At 42.5% G+C, this 20,064-nt stretch overlaps 1 protein-coding gene across 4 annotated transcripts in view; it reads right to left on the bottom strand.

The window, feature by feature from the left end:
• LRRTM4 (leucine rich repeat transmembrane neuronal 4) overlaps positions 1-20,064 on the bottom strand; it is a 280,017-nt gene that overhangs the window by 125,084 nt on the left and 134,869 nt on the right. The window lies entirely within an intron of this gene.

The following is a 20,064-nucleotide window of genomic DNA, read 5'->3' on the forward strand; positions in this document are numbered from 1 at the left end:
GGGGCTTGGAGCAAGCTGCTCTAGTGGAAGGGGTCCCTGCCCGTGGCAGGGGTTGGAGCTGGAGGAGCTTTAAGGTCCCTTCCAACACAAACCATTCCATGACTCTATGATTATTTCCTCTTGTCTGTGATTCTATGATGAGTCTGTGATTCTGTGATGATTCTGTGAAACAATAAGTGGGCTTATCTGACAAGAAAGTTATATGCACCTCAAGTTCCCCCTCTCTCTTTACACCTGCTTGGAGACCCACACAATATAGGCCAAAACCAGCCACACACAACTCCAGTCTCAGATCCTCACAACTTGCCTCGTGTTCTGGCAAATTAACTCGTCTCCCACTGACTGGCGAGCAGACTGCTCTGTATAACACGAAGTTACACAGGCTCTTCCTTATTCATTGCTTTTACCCTGTGCTTGAATGCTCGGTCCTCACACAAGGGATCAGTAGGATCCTGGCATATGGAGGAAAAGCATGTAAGAAATGGAGGGGAATTACGTGGCTGTGATTTGCAGTTTTGTACTGCAATTTGCAAAGGATTTTGGAAAATTGGAAAAGTACGGTAAGACACGCAAAAATGCCTGGTAGGCTTGAGAAAATGTTCTTCCGCAAGAGACCTTAAGACCTCAATCTATTTACCCTGTTAAAAAAGAAGAGTGACTAGCTTATCATGTATACATTCCTTTTGAGAAAGCAAATAGAAAGTACCAGAAAGCTCTTTAAAAATCAAGTGTAGAAAGATATCAAAAGAAACAGCAGCCAGCAGTGAAATGCCAGACTCATACAAACTAGAAGCCAGGATTTATGCAGTTACATACACAGCAAAGACTGTTAGCCACTGGAACAACCTGCCAAGAGAAGTGGAGGCATCTCTGTCTTTTGGAGCATTCCAATCAAGACTGCCTGGGCTGCATTAATCACAGAATCATAGCATGGTTTGGGTTGGAAAGGACCTTAAGATCATCCAGTTCCAGCCCCCTGCATGGGCAGGGACAACTTCCACTAGACGTGTCACCCAAGGCTCTGTCCAGCCTGGCCTTGAACACTGCCAGGGATGGAGCATTTATCATTTCCCTGGGCACCCTGTGCCAGCGCCTCACCACCCTCACAGGGAAGAACTTCTGCCCTTTATTTAACCTGAACTTCCCCTCTTTCAGTTTGAACCCGTCACCCCTTGTCCCATTGCTACAGTCCTTGATGAAGAGTCCTTCTCTGGGATTATATCCTATATATTATTTCTATATTGTGGTAAGAACTACTGCTAGCTATTACAATAACAGTTTCCTTCTGTAATTCTCAGAGTATCTTGACTCTGCAATACATTTGGTAGAGGATGCTTTAAAACTGCATTCCAAAGAGATTTTATATGCCCGGGATACAAATGCTCATATAGACATACACGTATATACAGTATGTGCATGTTTAGAATGTGCCTGTCTCCCACACAGCCAAAAACTGCATTCTCTGCAATGACTCTGTCCGAACAGTACCTTGGATTATGTTACTGGATTCCAACCAGGAAGATTACTTTTACTGGGAATCAAGATAATAAGGTTTCCTACCCTCCCTTCCCTGTGCATGCACGTACACATGCTGAGAAAACAATAATTTTCTTACAAACTAGAAACATCCCTTCCGTAACTGCTGAACAAACTGCTTCTTAAAAGATGTTTTGCTGTCCTGATTGGAATCAGCATATTCCCTTCAAAGACTGCCAATGTGGAAAGCAACATCTGAAATACATGAGGCATCATCTTTCCTTTGCTTTAAACGAGAATCTCTCTCCTTTCTTCAAAAAAATCTCATTGGGAGATCCCTAGGGATAGTGTTGTCACATGTCTTCTGTACAGCTTTTAGTGGAGACTATTAAAGCTAAGCTTAAGAGAAGAGAAAACAATCATAGAGTCATGGAATGGTTTGTGTTGGAAGGGACCTTAAAGCTCCTCCAGCTCCAACCCCTGCCACGGGCAGGGACCCCTTCCACTAGAGCAGCTTGCTCCAAGCCCCTGTGTCCAACCTGGCCTTGAACACTGCCAGGGATGAGGCATATCAGAGTAAGTAAAGTGCAGAGGAAGTAAGATGCAGAGTATCTTGCACACCTTAAAGGTACCAAAGGGCATTTACCTGCTCCTGCATGGAGGCTGTTTAAAAGTATAAGTCAGCTTTCAAAGTCAGTCAAGTAAGAGCAAAAATGAGAATAGGAAAACACCGAGAGTCATGCTACTAAATGAGAATTTAAGCCTTTCTATATAAAACCCCATACATTCTAGATCATGTGGCTAAGCAAAAAGGTATACCCCAAAACGTTATAATCTTCAAAATACTGTACTTTTCGTGCCTATCTTACAATCTTTTCATCAGTCATCATCTGACTTCTCTCCACTCAGACTTGTTCTGTGTCATGCAGCATCTTGCAGAAGGGTGAGCAACAGACACAGTAAATAACAGTAACATAGATCCTACAAGATATTATTTCCATTTACTTCAGTGAGAGTTGGAAGGCATTCAGTACCCTGCAAAGGAATTCAGATCCTTTTAGGTGGCAGTCTAGTAAGCCGTGTATAATTCACCACACAGAAGATACCACCACATCAGCTTTTCATCAGGCACCGCTTGCAGCCACACTGGTTAATGAAAGTTAGCTTGGTATCTCTCTACATCTGTATATACATCTGCTGAAGATACATGTTGGAAAAGAAAATATCCTTTCTTGACCTTTTTCCTCTGCATACTGTACATGTTACAAATCTGAAGCAAACGTGTTCAGAAGGTGGCAGGTAGAAACCAAGACTGGAAGAGTCAGAGTGTTAATAGCTGCAAAAAAACCCCTTCCACTTCTAAGCACTGCAAGCCAGCAGTGTTGACAAGAGTGATGGAAAGCTGACAACACCTTGCCAAGCAGGGTGAGGCTATCATAACCCAGCAGATGATTAGTTTTAAAACTTTTAATGGATCTCTGTCCACTGCAGCGTGATGGAGTGAACAGCACCAACAACCCCAGGGAAATGTGAAACTATTTTATATCTCATTTGCAGGAATGAACACCCAGGAGGCACTTTCTTTTGACGGAATACATCAGACCTACCTGAATGCTTTACATTAGCTTTCTGTGCTGCTCCATACAGCAGATGCTAATATTTTTTATCCCGGACTGGCCTCATTAAGCTGCCTGGCATAGGAGAGAAAAGTAAACCTAACAGAAATTTTTAGTTCTGCTTTGTGTGCTTTGTATACAAAACACATTGGCTGTGTAGTAAATAGCAGCAGCAGGGCTTAAGAGAAGGAGTAAAGCAGGAGAGCTATAAATGAGCTTACCTAGAAATGCACTGGGAATTGAGAAAAGTATACTCTGATTTAGTATTGACAGCATAAAAAAGCCCATTTTGCCCCACTCTAGGAAAGGGTTAATGTCTGTCTTAGCCACACGGGGTGTATGTTTGTAGGTAAGTCAGCTGAGAGAACAGTAACTTCTTATTAGCTGTGCACTGCTTCTTTAGCTTAAGTGCCAGATGCCTGGCCAGCAACATTATACCTACAAGCAGGCCCTCCAGCTGAAGAAATAAACCACACAGAACATAAGATACTGCAACAGAGGAACTGGAGAGGCTACAGAGTGTGGGCTGAGCACAGCCAGACTACGAGTAATCCATCAAGTTGGACATAGCTGGAACATTGTCCTTGTTATTCATTTGCTTGTTCTCCGATCAGACTTACAGATGGCTCTTACTTCTTTAGGACTCTTGTAGGAGCTCACAGAGGTACTATGGGACCTACCTCTAAGGCAGCTGAGAAGGTGGCCCGGGTCCCTAAATCAGTCACTTTTCTGCTGAAGCGCACAGCATCTGCATCTTTGTTCTGCTCCTGCCATAGAACACCCTGAATATTAACACTGCACAGGGCATGCAGATTGTGTCTAAAAGTAAGCTAAGAGTTCTCTCCTGTTCAGGGTCTACAAACCATTCAACAACTGGCCCTACAGGCAGTGAACTGTTAATTTTGCTTTTTAGCCAAGCTCCACTGGTTCTCTTGTTACCTCGTCATGCGTTTCAGCTGCCTGCAGCCATCCATCTCGTGAGCAGACAGTTAGTTCTCTAGGGAAGTGGCTGTGTGTTTGTTACCAAGCAAGGCCAATGCCAGGCACACTGGGGCCCAGACTCTTGACTGGGGCTATAAGGAAATTTCACGTTTGCATTAACCCAAAATGCACCTACTTTACATAGCTAATGAGCTTCCCAAAGCAATCCCAGAGATTTCAGAGCAACCTGTTCCCACAAAGATCCTTCACCATACAGGATCACTAGAGGACTGCATGTAAATAATGTAGCAAACAAGATTAGAATTCCAGAATGCACTTCTTCAGCCCAAAGGTACAATCTTCCCCTAAACAACAAAAATGATAAAAACATTGAGAACTGTTTTCTGCATTCCCTGTGTCTCCCAAATGCTCAGAAAAACAAACCATTACAGCAGATTGAGACCACATCTACAGCATTCCTTTAGCCAGTTCTCATACAGAGGTGTATAGTCAAGTCAGTTTGCATTAGCTTGCAAAGCGAGTGTCGATCCACAATTATTCCAAGGGAAATGTAATGTTGTGAAAATTACCAGAGCTATCCTTTTTATTACCATTACTTGATAAAATGTGAGCGGGATCACGTTAAAACTATTACATTAATATTCCTCAGAGAGTTGTACTATAATTTTAGCTTCTCTTTCTCACTCTCACTCGTTTTGCCCTGTGAGTCAACACAGGAGGATGGTTGGCAATCAGCTCCTGCAATTATCTTGCTCCCTAGATTTGAATTTTTAACCGTAGCTTCCACTAATAGAACTGCAAATGAATAGTATCCTTTTCACTTGGATTTACTGGATGAACATTATGCTCAATGACTCTTGTGCTGGAGGCATGATGCTAAACAGAGGGCAAAAAGGACAAGTTGGATTTCTATTAGCTTACAGTAGCATTAAGGACAGGAACAGAGACCCAAGGGCCAGACTAGTATATCCAAGGTCACCTGGGTGGCTCAGAGAGACTACAAATGGATGGCAAAGATTTTCCCATTTGGGGAATTCTTGCACATACACAGATGGCATTCTTTTCTTCTAATAGCTATGTATCCAGGGAACTCCTGGCAAGTCTCTGGCTCCTCTGGGGCAGATTCAGCAGAGACTCCTCATTTCCCATTGAGTTCATTTGCAGGTTACAAGCATAAAGACTGGCAAATCTGGGTCCTCTGCATGCAAGTCCTTTTGGCAAATGGAACTTATAATCCAAATTCAATTTTGAGACATTTCACTTGGTAAAATTTCTCCATGAACATACATGGGGGGAACTTCAATTAAACAATCTCACAATCTTCCTAGCCTAAACACTAAATGCTTACTTCAGAAGCTTAAAAAGATGGAAAGGACTATGAAAAATATCACCTCCATCCTCTTTCTTGATGTTCCAGGAGCAACATATACAACAAAAGACATTGATATTAAGTACATTACATACCTTGCCAGTGTGTTAATAGATGCTTTTAATAATCTGCTTTTTTAGCTTGCAGACAATATGCCTTTACGCCTTTGAATTCTAACTGTGCCAGGTCTTGTTCTGCTTTATCACATGTGGTCATTTATCTACACAGCAAAACGGGGTATATCAGAGTCCTGAGTATGTCCTTGGGTATAGAAGCATGTACAAAGACTAACCTGAGAAACCTTAAGACTCCACAACACTGAACAACGTGAACATGACTGCAAAGAATGAAAGAACTCCACCAAACCAATTGGCAACAATTGGCTTTTTCTGCCTGCCAAGCACACAAGACTACACTGCAAGCCCCAAGCCCATCGATTCAGCTGCCCTTAGAGCTGCTTACATAGGTCAAGAAATTCCAGTCAGGAATGAACACTTGATGTCCATGCCCGTGTTTGGTTACATATGACAGCAGTAATTACACAATCATACTGCTGCAGGAGGGTTCTGCTTATTGTATCACGCAGGTAAATTCTTGTTAGCAATGCTCTTTGCTGGCATTTGGACTCCTTTGACAACCCAAGACAAACACTGCAGGGACGCTATTCTAGGCTCAGAAAAAGGAAGCTGGCTTTCAAACTAGAGACTGTTACAGTAAAAAGAATAAGGGGAAGGAGAATATCACAATGTCTTTGATGATGGCACATTGCTTTCAGAACTCAGGTAATTACCTACCTCTGGAAAATGTTCCTCAGAGAGAGGATTTGAGCCAATGGTACTATAAATCTCTGCAGATCTATAAATCGTGCAGCCTGTGGAAGTTCTATACTACAGCCCAGAGTCACCCATCCCTTGTCATCAGCTGCTGGCAGACAGGCTCTGAGATGACGCAGAAATTAAATGCTATGTTAATGCTGGTTTGAAGCTTGGCTCTCACATTATTCATCCTGACTCCTGAAGAAAGAGTACAACACAGACTGGAAACAGAGGATGTGAAACGTTGATCCTAGGCCTAGAAATTCCAGGTGTTAACACATTGCAGCATTTTTCTAAATGAAGAGCACTGTTGGAAAACATCCTTGTGCCACAAGTGCTGCTGCATGGCTACAGTGCTCCAAGGTCAAACAGTTGCACTGTCTTGTTACCTGATCACCCGGGGCAGGGGGAAATGTCCTCCATCTGATTGACTTGCTCTGCTTTTCCTAACGTCTGGTGCTTTTTAGATTGCTTGTACATCATAATTCCTGTTCCTTCCTGTGTTTCCTAAATTTAAGCAAATCAAATCTGAAAGATGATGTTTTTCATTTTCATCACAACTTTTAGCAGAGGAAAATAATTTCCTTTTTCCCACCTCCTTTCATTTCTGATAGGCTCTAATCAACATCCCACATACTAAACTCTGCTGAAAATCCAAAGTGGAATTACATGATTCAAAATACTCAAGTCCCATTTGCCTTCAGTAGTCTTTATTCACAAGATACTTTGTTCTTTGGAAATTCTGGTACATAATGACTAAAAATTATCCTCCCTTTCTGCTGTTTGGCTCTTTAACACTCAGGTCTTTCTATCCTGCTGCCTGCTCCCTTTCAAGACTCCACAGAATTGCATCTATTTTATACCGTTCTCCCCTGACACTTTCAGCTCCCTACACCAGAACATACATGGACTTTTGTATTCATAAATAGGAGCCGGTAAATCCCAGATCTACTCGTTACTCTTTAAAATGAACTACCAGTTCTTCGAGTTGGTTGTGAAGGCAACACCACTTTGATCCCTATAGCACAGATCCAAGCCACAGGAGCCAAATACCAACCTGAATCAGTGCCAAAACTGCCACTTCCTTTGGCCGAAATGGAAACAAGACACACGAGTTCCCATTGGGAAGTCCTGCCCTGATTTGAACTGAATGATCTGAACTATCAGCTAGCCAAAAAAAGGATTATCACAAAATCAAGAGGTACATCATTATCATTTACTTGTAATCAGTTAGCCCCCTCCAAAAAGACGCACAGAAGAAATGGTGGTTCCTTCTGTATTTAGCTAGTCACAGGAACCACATTTGTCAAACTGCTTACGAGAAAACAAGCTGATACATTTTAACCCTGAAAAATTATATGCACTGGATCATGTAATTCCTATCTATAAAGCATTCCAAACAGCAGAATTCACTGTTCATTCAAGCAAGAAGCAATTCTATAAGCAGAGCAATGGGGAAGCATCTTCACAGCATCAACAGGATGGAAAACAGATCAAACCAGGAGAAAAGGAGTTCAGAACTTAACATTTCAAGGTCACTGAGTCTAAAGCTGGTTTTGTTATATGGGATTATTTGGTTACTTTTAAACAGGAAGCCTGCAGAATCTCACCACTGCCCAGAAGCCAGAAAACACATGGATTTGTTAGATTTAGCCTAGAGAAAATACTCCGTGGAATTAGTAAAGACTAATACCAAGGTTGGTCTTAAAACCCTTTCCACTGAAGCATGTACTTGTCTTTGGCATTTCCTTACATAGAAGATGACAGGGTCATCACAAGAATGGTTCACTATCAGGAAGCAATGCATGAAGTCCTAAGTCATAAAAAACATAGCAAAGCAGAATATGGTCACTGCCAGAATTGTTTGGAGATCCGATGCTGTACTGAAACTGAACTACTGCAGTAAATTCTGTCTTCCACACCAGATCATACAATGGGTCTAAAAATTCACTTCATCTACATAGAAGCAGTGGTTTATCACGGTTTGTTGGTATCAGGTTTACCAGCCTAATGACACTGACAAAATTACACTGGTAAAATATTTAGCTCAGTGGAAACTTTTCTTTCCATGTGCTACTTCAGATTAGAGACTTCCAAATACAGAACTATAGGTGCAGTTTTAAAAGTAATCAGTTCCTGTTATCTAAAAGGAATTATAAAAGGTATTTGGTTTATCTACAGTAACCAGTGTTTGGTTTATCTACAAGTAGTTGAATGCTGAGTACTTTTACATTCTTATTTAGAAGGGAGACTGTCAAAGTATCTACATGCTCTCTGAAAATCTGACCACTGTGACCATCTCTGGCTTGGCAGCTCATGGAAAATCTCAGCTCTGACAAACTCCCTGTGTGTATTTGCTACATATTAGTCATAAATGCTCCTGAATATTTCTACCAGCACATCTGCATGGAAGGGCCTGGGTTTCTTCTCAAAATAGGATGAACTCAGCATAAACAAATAAAGATGCTGCCGTACAAACAATATCCTTTTCTCTATATAGATCCTTAATATGCTTTTGTCTATTTAAAATGGGCTTCAAGAAGTCTTCATAATTGAAGAACACCTAGAAACTCTATTACTAAAAGCTCCATCTACTGGCTATGAGTGAGCAGTAAACTCAGACATATCAATGTCCATCTTGCCAGCAATTCATAAATGATGGCAGAACATGATTTAATTCTTGTTCCCTCACTTCAGATTTTCTTCAGTGTGTCCCCAGGCTCCTGTGAGCTACTCTCAGTGGTAAAATGGCTTGTATGGAGCTTGTAAATCATCAAGGGAAAACTTAAGTTGTAAATTCCATATCCACACCATGCCTTCTGACAACATTAGAAGAGTAAATTCTAAGACTGAGATTATCCTCATAGCTATTTCTCCACCAGAAGACATGCCCACAATATAAACTCCTGTTCAAACCCCAAACTACAGAGACAAGCATCCAAGGACACAGATGCCTTTATACCACCGCTGATAACAGAACACATCAGCTGTAGAACCAACGTCTTACCTAACTTCACATTTTGAAGCAGAACATCTAAATTCAGTGTTGAACACTTTGCTTGTTATTCACCGCTCAGCTTTCCTACTGCCTTTTCAGCATGGCAATTATTGTCTTGCTATGCTTATTTTCCAGATATTACTTAGCCACAAAATGCATTCATGTTCTAGAGCATTCAGAGGGTGAAAATTAAGGAAAAAAGAGAAATATAGGGTACAGCTCAAAGAGGGAAAAGTGTTTTGTGGTGGTGAGACTACCTCAATACAGGGGTTTTCCAGGAATAATTCATTTAATAGATTACTATTACTCAGAGCAGCCCTTCTCTGGTGATTGTAAAAACACACTTTAAGTCCCCCTGTTCATTACTTTGCTCCTAATGATTGTTTTTTGGCAGTGACCTCATAGGGATTTGGGCTAAAAACTGGAGTGTGCTGTGGAATCAGAGTGGAGGAAGAGTCTCAAAACTCTGAGTTTTCTTGTACTGCTTTGTGAGCCATTTGGATAGTCCCTGAAAGCTTCCACTGCTTTACTGGGTTCAGCTTAGGACAGAGACCACACGAACCACACACTTGGGCCACTGCAAGAGTCACCTACTGATGAATCACACCAGTCATGACAGGCCTCAGTCACTGTCTCACCTCAGCCACCTTGGAGGACACTCCAGAACTACTTCCAGCCTCTCACTTTGACTGATACAACATACTGAGTACTTTGTGTTTCCTCAGCACCTTTCTCTGCAATAGCACCCTGCATTTTACTGGCAGTAATTAAACTGTCACTCCCTTTCTGACTTGTGTTTACACTTCTCAACACGCAACTCCTGAGACATGAACACACCAAGTTCTTTATTCAAGGGCACACAAGGAGCCAGGGCCCAAGTCAAAACCTAAAAACCTGATCTACCCACTTGTACCAGTCAACACCTTGGCTTTCACACCACTTTTGTGCGAGCTTTCAAAGCTCCATCAGCACACCTCTTCACTGCTTCCCTGCTTCACAAGGCTGTCAGATACCCCCAGAATGATGACCACTGTTAAAACTGCAAAGGAAAAATCAGCACAGGAATATAATACCAGAAGCCAATGAGGCATCTTGGAAATCATCTGCATTTTAAGGAGTAATTAATAAAGAATGGCATTATTCATTTACAGTGCATGGAAACCAAGGCTCTGCCTACAACTGCTGGAGAGAGCTGTCAGATGTATCATCACAGGAAGCCATATAAATCAGATATTACTATTTACTTGTTCTTGTAATACAAGGAAGAAAAGGAACATTCATCTAAACAAATGCAAACTGTAGAAAATAGCATTTTTATTTATTATTTATAAATAATACTAATATCTGAGAAGAAAAAGCCCATGGATCATGACAGCTACTGTGCAAATTTCTAGTAAAGGAGGATGTTTTTTCTCCAGAGAGTTTGTAATCTTAAATGAATCAGATGAACACATTTGGGAAGGCTTTTTCCAGGCACATAAGACAGATCAGCAGCAGAGCTGGGTACAAAGCTCTCACTTTTCTTATACTATCCACTGCATTTCCTTAGTGCTTGGGTTTATCTTTTAAGTCCTCAAAACATGCATATTTTGTTTCACCAACATAAACCACAACAGGCTTCCAAAATCTGTTTAGAATCACTGCATGTTCCTGCCATACAAATAACAAGTGAATTGAATCTATATTTATAAGGTTGGACTAATGAACATGATTTTAAATCCATACTTTTGTTATGACAAGTGCTGATTTGACTGTGAATGATCTTTTAGGAGGCTGCAGTCACTGTCAATCCGAATGAACAAAAGAGAGGCAGTCTATAAGAAGTTCATAATGGCTGCAATGCTGAAGTTCTAATCTCAGTGATTCTATTTTTGGATTGTTTTTACCATTCTGAAACTTCTGTGGCTCAAACATGTTCTTCCTCTCTTGCTCCCAGCTAAAATCTCATCTGTTTTCTCTCAGGCAGCAGAAATAGTCTGAAAGAGATTATCTGTGGTTTGGTAGAGACAGAAAAAGGGCTCACTTTGAGGACACAGGTCAGTGATACTGCAAATCTAGCTTTAGGCCTTCTACAGGCAGATGGAAACCATGGTGGCCACATGATGCAAAGCAATTATTTGGTAGGAATTCACTCTTGTGAGTATAATTCCATTACAAAAAACCTGATGCTTTAACCATACCAGTATTACAGGCTTTATGCTAGGTCAGACACTGGCTTTCAAGAGTAAATTACCTCTTTCATAGAATCATCGAATCCCAGCCTGCTTTGGGTTGAAGGGACCTCAAAGCTCATCCAGCTCCAACCCCCAGCCACGGGCAGGGACACCTTCCACTGGAGCAGCTTGCTCCAAGCCCTGTGTCCAACCTGGCCTTGAACACTGCCAGGGATGAGGCAGCCACAGCTTCTCTGGGCACCCTGTGCCAGCGCCTCAGCACCCTCACAGGGAAGAGCTTCTGCCTTATCTTCAACCTGAACTTGCCCTGTTTCAGTTTGAACCCATCACCCCTTGTCCTATCACTTCAGTCCCTGATGAAGAGTCCCTCTCCAGCATCCTTGTAGCCCCCTTCAGACACTGGAAGCTGCTCTGAGCTCTCCACACAGCTTCTCTTCTCCAGGCTGAACAGCCCCAAAATAATTCCAGCATAATGAGTATGTTACATGTATGAAAAAAGTAAAGAAAAGGTTTCTTTTTCAATGTCGAAGCTTTCTTATTTGCATTTACCTTGCTCTTAGTAAGTAGAACCAAATCCTGAAGACCCTATGATATTTACATCAGGAATTTTGTTAGAATTAGGATTAGAACTTCCTTCCATAGTCTTTCCAGGAAGCAGGGAGCAGGCAGGGATGGAAGCTCTAGCTTGTACCTCAGAAAATAAGCAGCAATAATGACATTTTTGCATTTCAGTCAGTCTGTCCATCTCCAAGTGCTGCACAAAGGAACTCTCTGACATTATCACCATTTACAAGCAGGCAGATGGAATCACTGCAGTAAGTAGATCACGTTCACTCATCTTATTGATGAGCTGAAGACAGAAACCAAGTTTCTCCAGTCTTAGTGTAGGTCAGCTGTGTTCAGTTCCTAGCTCAGCCAGACACATGTCCTCCCAGCAAATCAGGTTACTTTTTCTGTAAGACGTTTTATTATTTTCCTATCACCTATAAGGTTCTCAAACACTACAATTTTAGAAGTTATGGAGATACTTCCATTTCACACCAATCCTGTCTGGCTGCAATTTCCCACAACTGTATCAAATGCGCTAAAAATGGATCTATCTAGCACAGAAACATCACTCAGGAAATAATGAAAATGACCTTCCAGTTTCTCCGAGCCACAGTATTCCAGTTGGGAGTTAATATGAGTTGCCTGAAGAGGCTGCATGCTACAAGTTATGGATGTCCTACAAGATGCAAAAACCTTGCTATGTTTTTAGCACTATGTACTGACCCCTCCATGTTACAGCCCTGTCTATAACCACAACCAGAAGCATGGCTTCAGAGAACTGCTGCTTTCTGTTAGTCCCCAGAACTGGTTCAACCTGCACCACTAAGACACTGTCCATGAAAGGCCTGTTTGTTTGAGTGTCATCACTCAGGCACATCGGCAAAAAGCCCATTGACTTCTACTGGCCTTCAGTACATGCCTAAAATTTAGCATCACCTTGACAAGTTTTTAAGAGGATATTTCCCTTTGCTGACACAAGCCCAGGATTGCCAAACGAAGTCCCTGTATTTCCTGAGACGTCACATAACTTTCTGGTGAAAAGACCTTTGAATTCCCTGGAAGAAAGATCCTGTGAGTATTACTATATTCAGATCTCCTTGGAGAAGCTGATTATATGACACTAATACTTCACTAAGAACCTTCACTCCCCAAGAAGCTTTCTTGCCAGCAGAAACTGCAAACTTGAAGCATTTCCTTATTACACTGATGCATTTCTCTACTATGGCTTAGGAAAGAAAAAAAGAAATCCCAATCTGTTTAGCACTTGCTGATTTCAGTCCTCCCATCCTGAGTTCCAACTTGGGAGGAGGAAAAGAAACGCGTTCCATGGAGTCACCTTGAGAACATATTTGAAATATAAGAGAGTGCAAATTAAAATGACTGATGAGTGGGTAAGGTGCTGTGAATGTGTCATATTTATAATGATGACCATCAAATCAATCAGCACTCAAGGAAGTTTTAAATGACTGCTGCATAAAAGATCTTTGTTCTGGTTCTCTTTCCAAGGATTGGGCCTGGCGTCAATACTGTACTTAACCTTCCCTTGAGATTTGTACTGCTTGAAGCTATTTGTTTAGGCCTCATCAGAGAGGTTTGAATAATAATTAGAGTTTCATGATGGAGAACCACGTTGTTGGCTGGATTTATAGCACACCAGATGGCTGAGGGATGCCAGAGAGATTCCAATATTTGACTGCAATGAAAAGTAAATTTAAGATTTCCCTCAATGACCTAACATAGAGGAGAGAGATCACCCTGGCAATTACTCTGTGATTCCTGTCACCCCTACAACACTTCGTAAAACCCCTGGAAATGCAATTAGTTTTCTGCATGGCCCACCTTATTTACAATGTGCGCTGTTGTGTTAAATTATTTGGCAGAGGGCAGTGATTCCAAAGCACTGGCAGCTCCAGGTGTTCACATCTAACAGAGATATAACAAGATATGGTAGGCACAGAGCACAGGCTGTAAGTTAGAACGTCCACCCAAGTGACTTGGATGAGTGAGGTCAGGACAACTTCTGTTCTCCTTGCCCCAAACAGCTGCTCCTTCCAAGGCTGACATCGCAGCCAAAGCTCATAATCATATTACACCACACTGACATTATTGATGTTACTGCATTTATCAAACTTGGAATCTTATTAAAACAATAAACTGGTTTAATAAGACCTATACCTGTGGTTCAGGCTCTAGGGAAGGAGCAGATGGTCCTGTGAATCATTCTGCTCTACGCTCATTTAGGACTAGGGGGGACAGGGTTGTTAAGACATCACTGCTCCTTTCAGCCCTATGTTCCTGGTCACCAGCATGTACCACATGTACCACACCAGCATGTACCAGTGCTCCTTTCAGCCCTATGTTCCTGGTCACCAGCACGTACCACATGTAAACCAGACTTTTGGGGAAGCTTCTGTCAATACCGGTATCATGACTGCAACAATATTAGAGAGAGAAAGAACAGGAAAGCAACTTGCATATAAGGCCACATGCGTGTGTTAGATTTTTTTATCACATATCATCAACAGGGGTTTAAACCATGGTAGATTGAGATGAGCTCTTAGGCAGAAGCTCTTCCCTGTGAGGGTGCTGAGGCGCTGGCACAGGGTGCCCAGAGAAGCTGTGGCTGCCCCATCCCTGGCAGTGTTCAAGGCCAGGTTGGACACAGGGGCTTGGAGCAAGCTGCTCCAGTGGAAGGTGTCCCTGCCCGTGGCAGGGGTTGGAGCTGGAGGAGCTTTGAGGTCCCTTCCAACCTCCTGGGATTCTATGACATACAAAACATCTCAAAGCAACAGAAAAAACATATAACCTATTCATTAAACACTCAAAGGTCATTCCTTTGTTAAGGAAACATTTCCAGTGAATTCTTCATCTACTTTACTCTCAGGTTGCTGATTCAGTGGTTTTCAGCCAGAATCATCAGTGTCCTCCTACAACTCTCAACTGGTGCCATTTTTTTCTCTTCCAGGACAATTTCTACTTCTATGAGACATGCAAAAACGAAGCCAAGAGGAACACGGATCTACGCAGAAACGCCTTTATACTGGAGGTAGAGAAAACATTGTTCCTTACATGTGCATGAACATGGGCACGACCCTATTCACATGGTAATCTTTCAGCTGTCCCATGTGGGACAACAGCAGTTGGACTGATACAAACTGTGAGCCAGAAAATAGCTTCTGATTTTCCATCTCCAATCAGCTCTTTGCTAGCTGAGCCTTCTTATTTCACTCATCTATATAATGCAGGTATCTTAATAGAAACCCATTTCATGACTGTGGAGGCTGCTATTCTGTTGCAACCTCAGTGAACACAGTATTGCTTTTAGCAAAACACTAAATCATACGTTCTTTCATTAAAACACTTTCAAGATGAAAAAGTATTTTCATTATGAAGTATCAAGGTATCTTTCAAAGTAACACCAAAACTGAAATCTGCACTTTAAAAGAGGCAAATTAACAAAGGGCTATGAAAATTATGAAGTTGTTATGAAAGTCATGAACACTGCAGGATGCATATAAAATGTTCAGGCTTTCTGAAGACGCTCCGTGGTACTCTGCTTTTCAGTGGGAGTTGGTGATTTATAACACCACATTACGTCCACAGACAAGCATCTAGAGGGCACTGGGTTTTGTTTGTAATAAAATCCAGTGAAGCAAAGGGCAAGATTTTCTGGAATGCTTCCCCTGCCCTGACAGTTTCCAAATGAATGAAGACATGACTCTCAAACATTGAAAGCCCAGTGAAGCTGCTATCTATACAGAAAGATATGTATAGATTAGTCCATAGCAATTTATATTCTTTAGTGGGAACTATGGTAAGATCTGTTGCATTTCCCCCACCAGGGCAACTTGGGGGGGGGGGGGTGCTTAGCTCATTACTGAGCAGGGCACCTTAAAATTGTTTAAATAGTATGTTAATGAATTGGATGTGAGGAGAGGAGTTAATAATTCTTCTCATTTCAAGTCTATCACCCTCTATTTGGGTAAAAATCTGTTATGGCTGTCATCCTTCACTGCACTACCTGCCTCAGAACACGGGCACACTGAGAACACTGGGCTCCCCTGACCCTAACACCTCCTCCCTCTCCTTTGTGGGACCTGCTTAGTAAAGCACTGACAAAATTCGCCATGACTTGTTTCCAAGTTTATCTGAGGTAGCCACTGGTTTATCCTTAGCTTGCTCCTGTGTGAAGGTGCCTGTTGATTCTTGTATTGGATGAGTTCTGTAACCAAATGGAATCATTTGTCTCAGGCAGTTATGGCAGTTACTTGTGCAGGGATACAGAATGTAGGTCCATGATGAGCTTTTTGGGAGAGGGCCACCCTGTCCATCTCTGCACAACTTCTACCCCAGCAGGGTTATGATCAGATGCTCCCTTTGAGTGCCACCATAACACTAAGAACAAATGAACAGTACACCTGTGCCTCTCCAAACAAGAAGCCAGGAATTTGCTGTACAAAGACAGTGTTTTCCATCAGCAACAGCCGATTTCTTCCATGTTTTCAATCTCCAGTGGACCTTTCTAATTTACTTACATAGCCTCCATTACCATGGCAACTGAGCACGTCACAGCCTTCACTGTACTTATCCTCACCACACAACTGCAAAATATGGAAACAATCATTTTGGGGGTGGAAACACAATCATTTTGGGGGCAGATACTCAGATTACTGGTTCACCCTCCAAACCTGTCACTTTGCTTCACTGCTATTGCCCTCCATGCTGACTACACTGAAACCAGTGTGCAGATGGCTACTGCGTAGAGATTTTCGCCATTTGCTCTGAGGTCTGTCAATACCCAGAGACTCAGCAAGCTCATCCAAGTCCAGCACAGGCCAATCCCCTCCTAAAACTGCAATCTAGAACTACCTAGGTGAAAGATGCAGTACTACCTGCATCTCAGTCCTGTGTTAATTTGCTGTGCAGAAATACCCACAGCACTGTGAAATCAGTTTTCATTTTCTCTTCCCAGCCTATACACCTATCTGCCCTGTGTCACAACGTATCCCAAGACATGCTAACGCTGAGGCACAATAGTGTGCATTTATGCCAAGCCAGGCATTGCAGCTCAACTCTGAGCTGTGACCAGAATAGCAAATGACTAACAAATGCTCCTCCAAAACACTCTCTCATTAAGAGTGTGTCCTCATTAAAAGGGGCAAATTTACCATAAACAATTGCATCCCTCATGCACAGACCTCAGCAGCAGCTGAATGTAACATATAACATTTACCCCCTGCTTGCCAGTAGGCAGTAACACTGAATGCTGTGGAGTTTTAACTAAAGATCTATGTGGGCAGCTCTTGCCCTAGTGCAGCCAAAGCTTCAGGGAAGGAGGTTCAAATACAGTGGATTCTGTTTATCCTTTGTTTGGTGTAGGTACCACATCCTCCCGTACAGTTTAAACTGAAACAGGGGAAGTTCAGGTGAGATACAAGGCAGAAGTTCTTCCCTGTGAGGGTGCTGAGGAGCTGGCACAGGGTGCCCAGAGAAGCTGTGGCTGCCCCATCCCTGGCAGTGCTCAAGGCCAGGTTGGACACAGGGGCTTGGAGCAAGCTGCTCTAGTGGAAGGGGTCCCTGCCTGTGGCAGGGGTTGGAACTGGATGAGCTTTGAGGTCCCTTCAACCCAAACCATTCTATGATTCTATGAGCTGTTCTGACATATATGAACCTTTCTGCAATATACACTTGGAATACTCAGGTACTTTTAGAAGTTCCACAAGGCAAGGGATCTGAATAGTTTAGCACATTCAGCACATTGAGCAACTGGACTTCAAATACATTTTTAAGGTAAGTCTTAGGCACTGAAGTCCCCTGCATTGAGTCCCTGCATTGACCCAACAAAAAGTCCTTTTCTCTGCTGTATGCCCTTAACAGAAGGAGTCTGCATGTCAATGCAACCATGCTGAATGAAGATTATCAGAGTACTAACACGACTTGGAGAGGCAGCAGCCTTTTGGGAGAAACTGATTTATTGTATATGAATAAAACAGGGCTTTCAATTATTTTCAATCTTTAAAGAAAAATTAGACTTAAGGGTCAGGTTTACACAGATTATTAAAAGATGGACAAGTATATTAATGCTCTATCCACATGATGGCCCTTTAACAAACCACAGTAATAGAAAAAGGCTTTTCTAAAAGCAAGAATTGAGCTCAAAGATTTTTCATTCCAGTTACACACATATTTGCAAATAACTCATTTGCTGGACAATGAGCATATAATGAGAACATTACAAACCAGATGACTGGAGGGAACCTTGATCTGCTGAAAAGCCATAGTTTCAAAGGCTAATCTACAGTATAACATTTTAAATCAAACTAGTAACAGTCAGCTCAGCACAGAAAATATGTGTAGAAGACAGTGTTACAATTACCAGTTGTAGAATTAACATGCAGCATTTGTCTGAGTGGTGAAGAATGAAGCTGTTGGCCCTCTGGAGTGAGGACCTGATGACCTCCCTCTCTCCCATCTCTAGACTATTGTCTTTTAAAAACCAGCTCTGTGGATATCATCTCCTCAGGCATTTGTGGATGTTTTCTGGCCATACTCTTAGTGACACTTGGTTATGCTCTATTCCCATAGCTCGCAACTCTTACAAACATTGTGTTCAGCCCATCTCCTAGGACTCCATGCAGGGAACCTCCTGGGGCACACAGGGGCTGTCATTTGAACATGCAGTTAGGTTTGCTTCACGGTCAAGGGATATGAGACATGGCCATAAGCCAGAAAACAGTCCAGGTATGTTGCCTCAACGCAGACCATGTGCTCCAAATGCACCTCACCACTGCCTCCCCATCAGACCTTCTAGCGAGGGACCAGTGTAGAGTACTACATCAGGACTGAATGGGCCATCTCTGCTCCCTGGCAGCTCTGAACCTGTCACGGCACAGACAAGGCTTTAGGAAAACAGGCCACATGAGGCTGGAGCTCAGAAACACATTTCTCCTACTAAATTACCATCGCCCATCACAACTGAAACTTGGCTCTTTGGTTTCTCCAACCAGCTTTAGCTTAAAAACAAACCCCAACCCCACAAAAATAATCCCACACAATTTTCACCAAGATCCGTCAGGATTCGGTGGTGGTGAAAGGAGTTCATAAAAAATACAGCATAAATACCTTTGCTTTGCACCAGAAACACATTGGGGATTAGGAATGTAAATGCAGGGAAGGAAAAAAAAGGGGTTTAGACATCAGAAAAATCTCCTGGTTTGATCCTAATTATTCTTAGTGAAAGAAAACAAAAAGCATATCCTGACGGCTGCAATTCCCAATCTTCCCAAACAGGGACTCCACTTGTGTACGGGATCTACTCCAGGAGCTCTCATTCTCTGGAGACTTCAAGCGCTCAACTAATAACAACAACAGATGAATGAGAAAATGTAACACTCAAAGCAGCCTGAAATAATACTGCATCTCTTGAGGTGGATTAGCACCATTGTAATGGCTGCCAAGAGGGAAGTAAAACTAAGAGACCTACTCAGTATAATCCCAGTTCCCTTACAGTAATCCAGCCAGACTGAAAACAGTACTGGAAGAAAAAGAAATGTAATGAGTCTGCAGAAATCAGTTGTGCCACCTGATCTGCTCTGAACTGGGACACCCTGGAGCAGGAAGTTCTGGGGTCTTTTGATTGGTTCTCAGGCATAATGTTACACAACAGTACCTCCATTTATCATTCTTCCTCCTTACTTCTTCTTTTACTTTAAATGTGCATCTTCAGGTGCTACAGCTCAGAGCTGGTTCATTTCACTTCCAATACACAAAGGGGAGGCTACAAGAAACCTGGAGAGGGGCTTTGGACAAGGGCCTGTAGGGACAGGCGAACGGGAATGGCTTTAACCTGCCAGAGGGGAGACTGAGATGAGCTCTTAGGCAGAAGATCTTCCCTGTGAGGGTGCTGAGGCGCTGGCACAGGGTGCCCAGAGAAGCTGTGGCTGCCCCATCCCTGGCAGTGTTCAAGGCCAGGTTGGACACAGGGGCTTGGAGCAAGCTGCTCCAGTGGAAGGTGTCCCTGCCCGTGGCAGGGGTTGGAGCTGGATGAGCTTTAAGGTCCCTTCCAACTCAAGCCATTCTAAGAGTCTACGATTTCCAGCTTTTCCTTTATATACATTATCTGGAT

This window comes from Pezoporus wallicus, unplaced genomic scaffold (assembly GCF_028554395.1).
Source record: "Pezoporus wallicus isolate ANWC-B61680 ecotype Strahan unplaced genomic scaffold, APGP_CSIRO_Pwel_v1 contig_2348, whole genome shotgun sequence".
Lineage (NCBI taxonomy): Eukaryota > Metazoa > Chordata > Aves > Psittaciformes > Psittacidae > Pezoporus > Pezoporus wallicus.